The sequence below is a fragment of the Marmota monax genome, unplaced genomic scaffold, assembly GCF_021218885.2.
Source record: "Marmota monax isolate L192 unplaced genomic scaffold, Marmota_monax_Labrador192_F-V1.1 WCK01_AAM20220418_F8-fsc00011, whole genome shotgun sequence".
Classification (NCBI taxonomy): Eukaryota; Metazoa; Chordata; class Mammalia; order Rodentia; family Sciuridae; genus Marmota; species Marmota monax.
In genome coordinates this window covers 8,482,738-8,496,316 of record NW_026693082.1, presented here as the reverse complement: position 1 = coordinate 8,496,316, position 13,579 = coordinate 8,482,738, and the positions used below count along the sequence as shown (strand labels likewise).

General features: G+C 37.3%; 1 protein-coding gene across 1 annotated transcript in view; it reads left to right on the top strand.

The window, feature by feature from the left end:
- Positions 1–5,899: 5,899 nt before the first annotated feature.
- Positions 5,900–13,579, top strand: part of Stard13 (StAR related lipid transfer domain containing 13) — a 482,586-nt gene continuing 474,906 nt past the window's right edge. The window contains exon 1 of the mRNA XM_046454058.2: positions 5,900–6,116. The gene's annotated coding sequence lies outside the window, so the exon portion shown is untranslated. The remainder of the gene's footprint in view (positions 6,117–13,579) is intronic.

Below are 13,579 nucleotides of genomic sequence, written 5' to 3'. Positions count from 1 at the left end.
CTAATATCCAGAGTATACAAAGAACTCCAAAAATTAGACAATAAGATAACAAATTACCCAATCAACAAATGGGCCAAGGACCTGAACAGACACTTCTCAGAGGAGGACATACAATCAATCAACAAGTACATGAAAAAATGCTCACCATCTCTAGCAGTCAGAGAAATGCAAATCAAAACCACCCTAAGATACCATCTCACTCCAGTAAGATTGGCAGCCATTATGAAGTCAAACAACAACAAGTGCTGGCGAGGATGTGGGGAAAAGGGTACATTTGTACATTGCTGGTGGGACTGCAAATTGGTGCAGCCAATTTGGAAAGCAGTATGGAGATTTCTTGGAAAGCTGGGAATGGAGCCACCATTTGACCCAGCCATTCCCCTTGTCAGTCTATTCCCTAAAGACCTAAAAAGAGCATGCTACAGGGACACTGCTACATCGATGTTCATAGCAGCACAATTCACAATAGCAAGACTGTGGAACCAACCTAGATGCCCTTCAATAGACAAATGGATAAAAAAATGTGGCATTTATACACAATGGAATATTACTCTGCATTAAAAAATGACAAAATCATAGAATTTGCAGGGAAATGGATGGCATTAGAGCAGATTATGCTAAGTGAAGCTAGCTAATCCCTAAAAAACAAATGCCAAATGTCTTCTTTGATATAAGGAGAGTAACTAAGAACAGAGTAGGGACGAAGAGCATGATAAGAAGATTAACACTAAACAGGGATGAGAGGTGGGAGGGAAAGGAAGAGAGAAGGGAAATTGCATGGAAATGGAAGGAGACCCTCAGAGTTATACAAAAGTACATACAAGAGGAAGTGAGGGGAAAGGGAAAAATAATACAAGGGGGAGAAATGAATGACAGTAGAGGGGGTAGAGAAAGAAGAGGGGAGGGGAGGGGAGGGGAGGGGAGTGGGGATAGTAGAGGATAGGAAAGGCAGCAGAATACAGCAGACACTAGTATGGCAATATGTAAATCAATGGATGTGTAACTGATGTGATTCTGCAATCTGTATACGGGGTAAAAATGGGAGTTCATAACCCACTTGAATCAAAGTGTGAAATATGATATATCAAGAACTATGTAATGTTTTGAACAACCAACAATAAAAATTAAAAAAAAAAAAGAAGTACTAAGTTTGGTACAAACAGATACAACTATCACCATCTGTGCCCGCTCTGAGTGGCTAAGATATTTCAGAGGAATGAAGGAATTCTAACTCAGAAAGAGTAATTTCATAGCCCTAAGCAAGGCCAAAATGGGAAGGGAGAGTGGCAGATGCATTTTGAGGTTCAGAGTTTAATCAAAAGAAACCCTAGATAGATTATAATTCAACAGCAGCTGTGGGTGATCAAAGAATAATTTGGGGCACCAGACACCAAGAAGAAGTTTAAGGAGACTGGAGGAAAGATATTGAAGGAGTAATGGGGTGAAGAAGCCCTGAAAGACAGGTTTAGCCAATTGATGATACTGCTTCTAGTGGGTCTTATTGCCAATTCACAACATAATCAGAAAAAAGTCATTTAAGGTGTGTTCTGGGTTTTAAAAAAGCAAAAAGAAATAAAAAATCTGACAACTCTTAAAACTCCATCTGCCTGCCCTGATTAACATCTTTTAGTTTATAGCAAATAACTGCTATGGTTCTCAAAATATGACTAGAGATTTTTTTTCCTAGTTTATATGCAGGTATGTGCTTCTTTATATAAATCTGATCAAGATAAAGATTTGCTGATGAAAGGTGAAGAAGAGGTGATAGCTTTGGTAAAAAAAAATCACTATAAGATTATGTTTAAACAGCAAGTTCCTTTCAGAAATGAACTGAATTCATGACTTGAATTTTTTTAAAGTCAAAGCAGTTTTTATGAACACTTTCAAGAAAACAGCTACTTTACAAAGGAAGGTACTGTAAAATTTATTCTTGACTCCACTTAAAAAACATTAAGTTACCTTATTTTTTAAAAGAGTTTTAGGTTAAAACAAGTCAGCAGAAAGCACCTAGAATTCCCACATACCCCACCTCCTCCTTTTCCCCACCCCATTTTCTCATTAACATCTTGCATTAATATTGTACAGTTGTTAAAACTGATAGACCAGAACAGAAACATTATTGTTAACTAACGTCCATGGTTTACATTAGGGTTCAATCTTTGAGTTGTACATCCATGGGTTTGGACAAATGTGTAAAGGGCTACTTGCAGCATCACAGAAAATATTTTCACTGCCCCCAAAATGCTTGATTCTCTATTCATTCATCTCTTCACTCAACCCCAACTGCTTGGCAACCACTGTTTTTTTGTTTGTTTGTTTGTTTTGTTTTGTTTTAACTGTCTCTAGTTTTTCTTTTTCCAGAATGTTATGTAGATGTAATCATACAGTTTACATCATATACAGGTGGATTCTTCCAAGCCTGAAATATACTTCAATATGCATTTAAAGTCCCCCTATGTCCTTTCATATATTGAGAGCTAGCAAAATAGAGTAGAAGTGATATTGTGACAATTCCAAGCTTAAGCCTCAGGAAGGTATAGTAACTTCTTTGGTTCTTTGGGGAATCCTCAGCTGCCATGTAAGAAGTCTTGCTACTATGGCAGAGTTCACATGCAAGAGAGGCCCGAAAATAACACAGGGAGTAGAGGTACGATGGCTCTGGTGTCCCAGTTGAGCCTAGCTAGGTCCATTTTCCAGACATCTTGGCCAAGGCACAGACATGTTAGTGAATCATCTTGAAGATTCCAATCCATAAGCTCCCAGATGACCATTGCCTTAGCTACTACCACATAAAGTAGGAGAGTCATCCATTGGGCCCAGTCAACCTGTAGAACCATTGAGATGATAAATGAGAAGTATCAAAGTTAAGGTTAGTTTGCTACATGGCAATGGCCATCAGAAACAATCACCTACATTGTTTTCCCTCTATTTCTTTATTTCTCCATATTCTTCAATCTTTCACATAATCATAGAATCTTGTGGCTGAAATTAATTCAATTGAAATCTCGTTTTGTTGTTGTTGTTGCTGTTGTTAACTTTAAATTTTTGGTGGTGGCTCGCTTTAGTTAGTTCCAAAGCTATGTACAAAGAATTATTTCTATCTACCCTACTCTTTGGGTCTCAAAGCCTTATAACGCATGCTGCTGCCGTCCTTGGTGGCCATGTAACTGTTCACAGCTAAATGAATTACCTTCACTCCCTCTGTTGCATTTCTGAGAGCAACGTGAGATTTGAAGTTGGCCAATTTATGTTAACTCTCAGCTGTACACTAATTATTGACCAAAACATTCCCTTAGATGGTCATATGAACCATAAATAAGAATGCTTAGAAGTCTCAGATTATGACAAAATCATTAAATATTGCAACAAGGCATAGTAAATAATGTCCAAACTAAAATCCACAATAGCATGAAATCGAAAAAATATTAAGTATACCTTTGAGAAACTCTAATCCTCCTAGAAAAAAAACCAATACCTCTAAATCTAATTTACTACCAAAGACTTTCCTTATCATCCCATTAATTTCACTGCATACATAATGCATATGTTACTTTTCGGGTTATTAGCTTCTATTTACTGACTCATTCAACCAATATTTTCTGAGTTCCTTATGTGTGCCAAGTGTGCAATGTTCTGGATTCTAGAAATAAAAGAAAGAGGGAGAGGTGATTCCTACCTCAACCAATTTACAGTTGAGTGAGAAAGGCAGACAACAAGACAAAAAAAAATTCAAAATGCAGTTTAAGAACCATATTAAAAGCAAAATAAAGGACACTTTACAAGAAAGGCAGTTTGAAAAATTAAGGTAAAAGTTCTTGAAATAAATTGTTCATATTGGAGCTGAGTTGTGAAAGAATGGAGGCCTTGCCTGTCCATCTCCCATCTCAGTTTTGGGTTTGCAGGCCTGTCTCCTCACTTAGCTGCCCTTCTTAACACTCAACAAGGATGAAACCCCTACTCACCAAATGGGATTCTCCCCCAAAGACTTATTTAGTAGACTTTGTTGTGCATACATCTCCACCCTGCTCTAATCTCAATAAATCTTTCTTTCCTTTATTCTTGAAAATAGCTACTTATCATAAACCCTGTTGGAGCTTTTGCTTTTACTTTCAACATTTCAGTCTTGATATAAAGCAATGGTGCTGCATCCTGCATCCGGCTGATCTTTACATTACTGGAACAATAGTTCCTTTTCTCCCCAGAAGATTTTCGTGTCTACTTTCATTTATCAGATTCTTGGAATGCTAGCGATGCCATGGGTCTTACAAGGCCCCTTTCCAAGGAAGGTCAGACAAATGAGGTCATGGATCATGAGACCACCAACACGAACTTGAAGAATGAGGGTCCTCAATTTCACCACAAATGTGTTAGGCCGTTCTACCTTGGGCTTAGCGTCATGAAACTCAACTTATTGTAGAGACTAATCTCCCGGGATTCTTTATTTTTTTCCAGCAGAATGAAACTGAAGATCTCCTCTCCTAAAAGTCACAAACTGGTGGTCCACTGGGGAATCTGTAGATAGATTTTGTTTGATACTCACATTGTTTTTAAATATTTTAAGTTGATCACATGTAAAATTTAGGAGATTTCACATACAATCTGAATCTCTGTTTTCTTTTAAAACATTAGATTTGGCACACGTAACCCACATTCCAACTGAGAACCAGCTATTGTGGAGAGGTAGCTTTGCTTGAAATGCAAACACATGTTCTCCATCTCACCTCAGCACCTACTCAAGCCCTAGCAGGCATTTAGTTTTTCATCCAAGTTCAGCTCCTTCACTCCACAGAAAAAGAAACAGACCCAGAGAGACCTAAAGACTTACCCAGATTCAGAGTTGGTTGTTTGTACAACCAGAACCAGATGTTGAACGAGAGTCTCTTTGCCTCACTTTCTCCTTCCAGGTACTTTTCTACCTTACTTTCATCTGTGACTAACTATTCACTGTGATTAACAACTTTAGGCTGGCGTCCTCCCAAGGAGAGTGGAATAACTGAACATATAACTCCATGCAAAGACTAATCGTGGCTTGAGTATTGACATTTTTATTTTGAAGAAGTTTAATTATTTTGACTTAAAATTTCCAGATGCAATACCTCTTTTCTGTGCCACACTGTAGCAGGTGGATAAATATGCAGGTAAAAAAGCAACAGGCAAGGTTTTTTTGTTGTATTCTTTTTAGAGAGAGAGAATTTTTTTAATATTTATTTTTTAGTTTTAGGAGGACACAACATCTTTGTTTGTATGTGGTGCTGAGGATCGAACCCTGGCCGCAAGCATGCCAGGTGAGCGCGCTACCACTTGAGCCACATCCCCAGCCCAACAGGCAAGTATTTTATTCATCTTGTCATTGTATGTCCATGTCCCATGACATGTACTTCCTTCTCACAATGACTTCTAGAACCTAAATGGGGAGAATTCACTAGAAATAATATGTCGCAGATTGACTTTATAACACAGGTGCCGTGGATTTCCCTTTTATCTTCAGCCCTGGTAGGGGATAGTTAGCAATTGTTATTGCATAGTCATTATCACAAACTTTCTTGCAATAAAATGTCCTGTCAGCGCTTATGGACACTTTTCTAAGTGGTGATATGGTACTTTAACTAGAACACTCTTTCACAACAGCCAGGAACAGCAGCAGAATTTCAGAAGACATGCCTGCCTGTTATCTCAACCTATTGGTGGGCTCTTAATATTGTGTGTTTTTTTCCCCAGGAAGCTAATTAACAGACAGTATTTCCTTTTTATGTTCACTGAACAAGAGGCACATCTCAACAAAAGCGTGAAGACTTCAGATTGGCTAGAGCTTTTTATAACCTTTTTCTTCCCCTGAGATGTCCAGGGCCTCACAATGAGGTGCTTTGTGAGCCTAATGCCAAGGTTAATTTGGCACCTCCATCACAGAGAGCATGTGCAGACTGTGACAGGCTTTCAGGGAAGCCACTGCCCACATGTGTTCTCTGGCTTCCTCATTGGCGTTTGGGAAGAAGGGGCTGGTTCCTCCCGGGGAGCTGGGTGCTATGACAGATGAGACTTTTGTGCAAGAAAATAAATCCTGCACCTTTGATGTGCTGCTTTAAACTTAAAGACCACTTTGGACCTGAAATTGTAAGGTAAGCAGTGCTCAGCCACAATTCTTGAACTTTGAAACTGTGGGTGTAATTTGAGGACGTTCCTTGAAACTCTTTTGTTGCTTAATGTGAAACTTTAACATGCTGCCTAACCTCTTGCCTTTAAGAAATAACAGCTCACTGTCAAATGTGCACACACAGCAGTGATTTAAAAGAAAAAAGTCACTGTTTAAGAAAATAAAAAGTCTTCCATAACAAAACGGTCATGTAGATTTGTTGAACTTTTACACATGTGTGGAAGTGTCCATGCAGTGCTGGGTTTTCTCTCTGCTCTCAATCAGTGTAATCAGTATGCTTTAAGATAGGATCAAATTATTTTTGCCACTTGAGATCTGAGTAGAGGATCAGTCTCAGAGAGAGAAAACTGGCCCTGGTAGAATTGTAACCAAATGTCATTCCAGATCTGTGGGTCTTTATCCTAAATGTCATTTGGTGCTTGCTTTAGGCACAGGAGGAGATTAGTTAAACCCTAATGCTACAATTGCACTGGTGTAGCTTTGGGAGATGTGGAAAATCTGTTGGGATCAGGTGCTGGCGTGTGCAGGGCAGCTTCTTGTCATTGTGGCAAATTAAATTGGGAAGTTGGGAATTATTATAGTACAGACTGAGAGCCAGGGATTTGTCAGACATAAAATGATGTAGAACAAGTTCAACAGTGTATAAGGTAATTACTTGTCTGATGTTAACAAAATCCAATCTTTCTGTGGAAATTTACAGGACCTTTTAATGTTTTTGTTCAAGTTTAACCTGACTCCCAAAGGTGGAATACTCAATGCTATTAACTAACCGATCTGTTTGCCAGAGGACATCACCATAAAATATTTACCTGCAATAGGAGAAAATAAGATACTGAATCTTCTTTTTTGAGCTTTGGAGACCTTAAAGGACAAGGCATAGAGGATAAATGAGTTGCTTCTATTTTCCCAAATCTTTGCCCACACATTCCTACTTTTGTATTTTTGTCCGCTGTACAGGGACTAAGCAAGTTATGGTTATCCCAAACTTCCCCTGAGATCGCCTAAACCCCCCACCTTTTTTTTTTTTTTGGCCCTTTACACAAACAGCATCAATCTGCATTCATATCTCCATCCACACAAAACCATCAGAGTCCTCCTCAGTATAGTCATTCTCACCTGTAGTAGTGGTTTACATTTTTGTATAAGTCCCCTGTGCCTATTGCTGTGACACATGTTCCCTCCTGTGTGCAGACTGAGGTGAGGCCCAGAAGATACCCTGCCTAAAATCTGGAGGTGTAGCCTTAGCTGGGAAACCACCCTCCAGGCATTTTCCTTCCTGGACAAAACTTCCTCTCCTGACCACAGGTGTTCTCTTGACTGCTTTCACCACAGTGCAGACTAGCTGCACACTGCTTATGTAAGACACTTATCCACCCTCTGGATAAGAATGTTGACACTACTTTTGGCCTAGAAGGAAGAACATTTCCCCACAAGTCGCACAGTAAGGAATGTGGGGTCTCAGAGGGGCCATTTGAGGATTTTTCTTCTCTCTCCTTGCTAGTCTTAGCACACACTTCTAAAGTGGTTCAAGCAAAAAGGTGAAGGTTCCCCAGGAAGCCAAGCTGGGGCTGTTTACTTTGTGCAGCCAGGACACCCAGGATGTGGGCTCTGAGGAGTAGCTATGGGCTTGGATTAGCATTCCAGTGTACCCTTGCCTTGTGAAAGAGTTATTTTTAACTTGACAACATTGCTACATTTCTACAAATCTGCAATCCAAATACCCTGCAAGTGAGAATAAATATTTAAGAAATTTGTTAGCTTCATTAACTAGACACTATTTAGAGCCATTCTCAGTAATTTCTTCGTTTGTTCTAATAAAATAAAAAGGAGTGGGGGGGAGAGAAACAGAAGTGGAATATATTGCCTTGTCATTTCAGAGAAAATTGCCTAATCATGGACCAGAAAAAATAAATTTCAAAATTTCTCTATTTCTTTTGTCAAATATGACATCTCTTTTATTGAAAGAGTCACTCAGGTTCTTGGGTTTTTCGTCTTTGGGAGTCTGGGGTATTTTCATCTTGGATGTGCTCAGCCTGATTTGTCAGCATGGGAAGTTTGAGTAACATTTCCCAAAAGGTAGACGAAGGCACAGGAATTACACGCTAGGAATAAGGACTCTCTGTCTTGTGCTGAGAACCAGACCCTGATGAAATCACCACTGCTCGAGAGCTCACACTGATAGACTGTCCTGCTGTTGGTCTCTAGAGCTAATATATTTTTTTATTGTTGTTGTTTTAATTTTTTTTAATTTTCATTTTTTATTTAATGAAGAAAAGACTGAAAAAAAAAAGAGAGCTGAAATTAGCCACTACAATGTTGTATCCCACTGGAAGAATCCAATCATTCTAAAAGTTTTCACTGGGATTACATGGACACACAACTCTATATGAACAAGTGCTCAGGGATGCAATTAGAGTAATTAGACCATTTTATTTTTTAATTTTTTTGTACCGTGGATTGAACTCAGGGGCGCTTAACCACTGAGCCCCATTCCCAGACCTTTTTAAAAATATTTTATTTAGAGACAAACCCTAGGAAGGCAAAAAACTATGATATTAAAAGTGAATAATTCTCACTGGATCCTTTGTAGACAAGATGGAAAATAAGTCAGACATTCAGTCTCATCTAGACAAAGTCATCTTAAGTGTAACCTATTCTCCTTAAGCCTGGCAGCAGCTCTTAGAGGGCTCACAATGAGTTTCTTGACAATTTATAGAAGCTTTTGTGAACTTTATACACATCCTTCCCAGGTGTCATAAGGACAGACCATGAGCAGAGCCAAGCAGTACTCAACCCTTGGAATCAAATCGATTTTTTAAATAATTGTCATAACAGTAAGATGGGTCAAGGGAAAAATTACACTGGGAAACCTGTAGAGAGGAAGAATATTAAATGTATGTAGTGTTCTTGAGTTGATTCTGTAGCAATGCCAGAGAATGGAGAATTGAGCAATTTCCTTGAGAATCAGTCAGTGTGAAGCACTTGGAATAAAATGCCTGGACAGCTTCCGAGCTTAGTTTATCAGCATTTATTCAAGTAGGAGACTGTTCCTTATTGTTGTCTTTAGATAGTTTCAAAAGGGACTTATACATGTGGCTCAATTTTCTCAAATTGCCAAGGTTCTAAAGTGGCTTATTGAAGAAATGGTCTCTTGAACATCCAAAAGAGATGCCATAGAATCCAGAAAATCCAGCATGGGTTCACTAAAAAGGAAACCCATCATTTTTTTTTCCTTAATGTGTTACCAGCCTGGTAGGTAGATAGCATGCTATTTAGCCTAAAGTAATTTGGTTAAAGCCATATTGCTCAATGTAATGCTTTGGTTGAAAACAGGTATCTCCTGTGAGAAGTTCAATGAGGAATGATAAAACACGAACCAGTTTTACAGCATGGTGTCTTAAAAAATTCTTTCATAATTTTTAGACTTTTGTTTTTTATAATTTTATGTACATTAAATTTATCGCCAAATAATTGTTCTATCTAGACTATGAAATTTTAAACAATTGTTTAGAAGATAAGTTAAGGATTCAACAATAAGAGATAATTATATGAAACTTATAGGGTGGTGGAACAATCAAATACAACTTAAAGTTGTGTTTAAAAAACATGTGCTTATTATAGGAAAGTAGTAAATAGAAACCTGAAAAAAAAATTAATCATAGTTCCATTCAAGTAGTGACAATGAATAACTGTATATGAGTGTGTGATAGTTTTTCATGTGCTTTCCTGAAAATTATATATGATCTTTTCCCTACTACAAGGTATTTGGAAGCTAGCATTCTTTTTTTAAGTTTCTTCATCAATTGCTAGATGTTTGCATTCATCTAAATTAACAGCTGAGCTTTTAGATTGTTTCAATTATTCCACATTATAAGTAATGCTTGATAGAATTAATGGACTAAAACTCTATTAGAATTAAAAAATGAAATGACTGAGCAAAAGTAGAGTATCAACAAAAAAACATAAGGCACCAAATTGGTGGCAATTATGTCCAATAACACAAAAATGACCAGCCTGGGAAAGATACTGATGGGCATTATTTCCTTTTAACATGAACATTATCTTCTTAACCAAATTGTTTTTTGTTCAAATCACTTTTAGCTAAATTTAAATGTGGCCAAATTCATGAGAAACAATAGTTCAAGAAAACGTAATAGAGAAAATACACCTGAGTTTCACTGAGGAGTTTTATAAATCTGTCATGGCATCATTGGAGATAAGATTGAGAAATTTTATAAAACTATAAATAAATAGAAGAAAGACCAGAGAGGAAAGGGAAGAGGAAAAAGAAGGAGACCAGAGAAAATGAAAATACCAGGGACTGAAGTAGAGCAAATTATATCCCCTGCATGTGCAATTATGTCAAAATGAACCACAATATTATGTATAACTATAATGCATTAATAAAAAAGGAATACATATCAAACTAATGCAATTAGACTGATTATTAACTGTTCAAATGAGCATATTTAGAGGTTGCATATTAGCAACATGGGGGAGGGTGGCTATTGCAAAACTCATAGTCTTGCTCTAATGAGCATTTCTATCAATGTTTTAGATATATTCATGTTTAATAAATTTCTGTATAAAAACCAAGAAGAATAATACACTCACACATCAACAAAATCAAAATCCAAAATCCAAACAGATCTTAACAGGTTGGAATAATGAGCTATATAATCATGAAAAATATAAGATTATTTACTTTGCTCCATAAGAATTAACACACAGCTACTTAGAATAATTTGTACTTGTTTAATAAGACTCCATTATTTTATTTAATCATAAATTCCATAGACAAGGAAGGTAATGTGATCTTTGGTGATATGTTCTAAGTATGTTCATCATCTAATTATTAATCTAACTAATTGCATTAGCTCAGCCCATATTTCTTAATCTTATCTCCAATGATACCATGAAGAATTTACAAAATGCCCCATTGAACTTTAATATCATCTTTGGTGAAATTTTCATAAACGTAGAGGAATGTAGGAGAGGAACATGCTATATGCCAAGTCTAGCACTAGGTAGATGCTCCATTACAGCCCCACCCCCTCACATGGCTTTCATTGCTTGTGAATATACACATCATTCTTGAGCTACCCCCCTCACAATCCTGCAACTCAAATATTCACCCATCCAGATGATGACTTCAAAACTTCCCACTCCAAAAGTTCTTTTTATTTAAATATGACTGAGATATTTGTGAGTAAATATGTAGTAGTTGGTCTGCCAGTGCAGGCATAATCTTTGAATCTGTAGAAATGCAAAGAATAATGATTGGATTTTTGTAATGAAGGATAGTTGGATAGTCAAGGCCCTTCAGGGACAGTGCTGTGGTTAAAAAATAATAACAATACTCTTCTATTATAGTAGTGAGCATGGGTAAGTTTCCAGATGGAGTGGAACAAACCATGAAAATCTGGAAGGCCCATCCAGTCCCAGGAGATGGTATGCTTTTACCCAGCTCAGCCTGGGCACCAAAGTCTTGAGAAGAATGAGCACACCTTGCTATGGCTTAAAGACTCAGGAGGGAATGAAAACCATCCTCTTTTGCCTCACCCTGCTGCTAGAACTGTTTATCTAGTAGTAGAGTTTTCTGCATTCTTCTTTGATTTGTTTCTACAAGGATTCATTCATTTCCTGTGTCTGTATCCCTTTGCATCCGTCTGCATCTGCTCATTGTTGGACAGAGGCTCAGTCCTTTGTCCTCTTCTTAGAGTGACTCTCAACAGGGCGTGATTTCCATTGCTCTTCCTGTGGTATAGCTGGAGAGAAAGCAGTAGCTGTAACTTGGAGTCCAGGCATAGGTTGATACCCAGGTCCTGCCACTGGCCAGTTGGAGGAAATGCATGGAAGTTTTCTCAGTCTGTTTCCCCCTGGGTGAAAATTGAAGCAATAATAGTATTATTTTTCAGGATAGACATGAAAATTAAATAACATATGATAAGCAATTTAGCAGAATGACTGGATTATTCAATACAAATTCTATTTGCTATTGTTGTTTTTTTTATTTTTTATTTTCATTTTTTTTAAGAGAGAGAGAGAATGAAATTTTTTTTAATATTTTTTTTTTAGTTTTCGGCGAACACAACATCTTTGTTTGTATGTGGTGCTGAGGATCAAACCCGGGCCGCACGCATGCCAGGCGAGGGCGCTACCGCTTGAGCCACATCCCCAGCCCAATTGTTGTTTTTTAAATTATCCTTTCTTCCAACCCTTTACACCCCTTAGGCTAGTGAACAACACTGATGTAAAGTAGTACATGATCTTCAGGGCAAGCTGCAATTGCAGGAACTAGCCAACTACTCCTGAGATAAAATGTAGAACCCAGACAGCTTAATACAATAAGATATTCAGAAGAAAGAAGAGCTAGCAATGAGCCTCACTCACAGTCTCAGTAAGCACATTCTTTAGTCTCTACCTGAAAACTATCACCTTAGCCATAATTTCCTAGACCCATGAGAGCCCAATCTTATTTTTGGAAAAATCTGTCACTACCAAACAGAAAGTAACTCTTTTTTTTTTCCTGGACGTTTAAAAGAGTAGCATTTAAAAGCCCTCATATAATTGCAATCCACTTGAACAATTTACAATTTATCCCAGTCACATCCATATTCTCCCATGACAACTACCATCAGATTTTTTATGAAGTGAATTTCAGACATCATCTGTTTATCTACAAAAATTTCAGTTTGTACCTTGAACTTAATACCCCCAATTTGGTTTTAACACTTCATTTTTTCCTTGGTCTTCATTTTCATTTAAGCAGGTGTTTGAATTAATTAGTCATAAAATATTTCAGAGCAACAATTCCTTGGCATCTGATAAAAGAGATAATTTTGTAATGGATCACAGGAGAAATATTTTTTACCCATGAAGAGTTTTCACTCTCCACATTTTCAACTCTTTCCAATTGGGATGCATTTTGCAAAGGAGAGCAAATGCTATTTAATTGATAATGTTAATTTTTCTTTCTTAGTGGTACATAATGATTCATTACTCACAGGATGCTGTCTTAGTAATAAAGAAACACAATAGTTAAAAGATAAATGAATACATACACAGTAAAACTACCTGCTTATGCATATCTACATGAATAATAAAATGAAAAATAAAAGTACAGTAATTGAATACATAAATCCTGAGAGAATAAATACTTCTGAACACTTCAGGATGCAACTTGGAGAGTCTGGCAAGAAATCAAATACACATAAGCATTTTATCCCAACAGGTACAGAACATACTTAATGTGGAGTGTGAAGCTTAAAAATTCTCAAGATAAGCTTTTCTGTCTGTTATTAACATTTCCATAATCAAAATTCTTTTTTCTTTTTCATTGCTATTTCCCTCACTTATCCCCATATCTTTCAAAAGCCTTTAAAATGGAAGTAACAGAAATGCACAGTGTGGACCACAGAAGGAAGG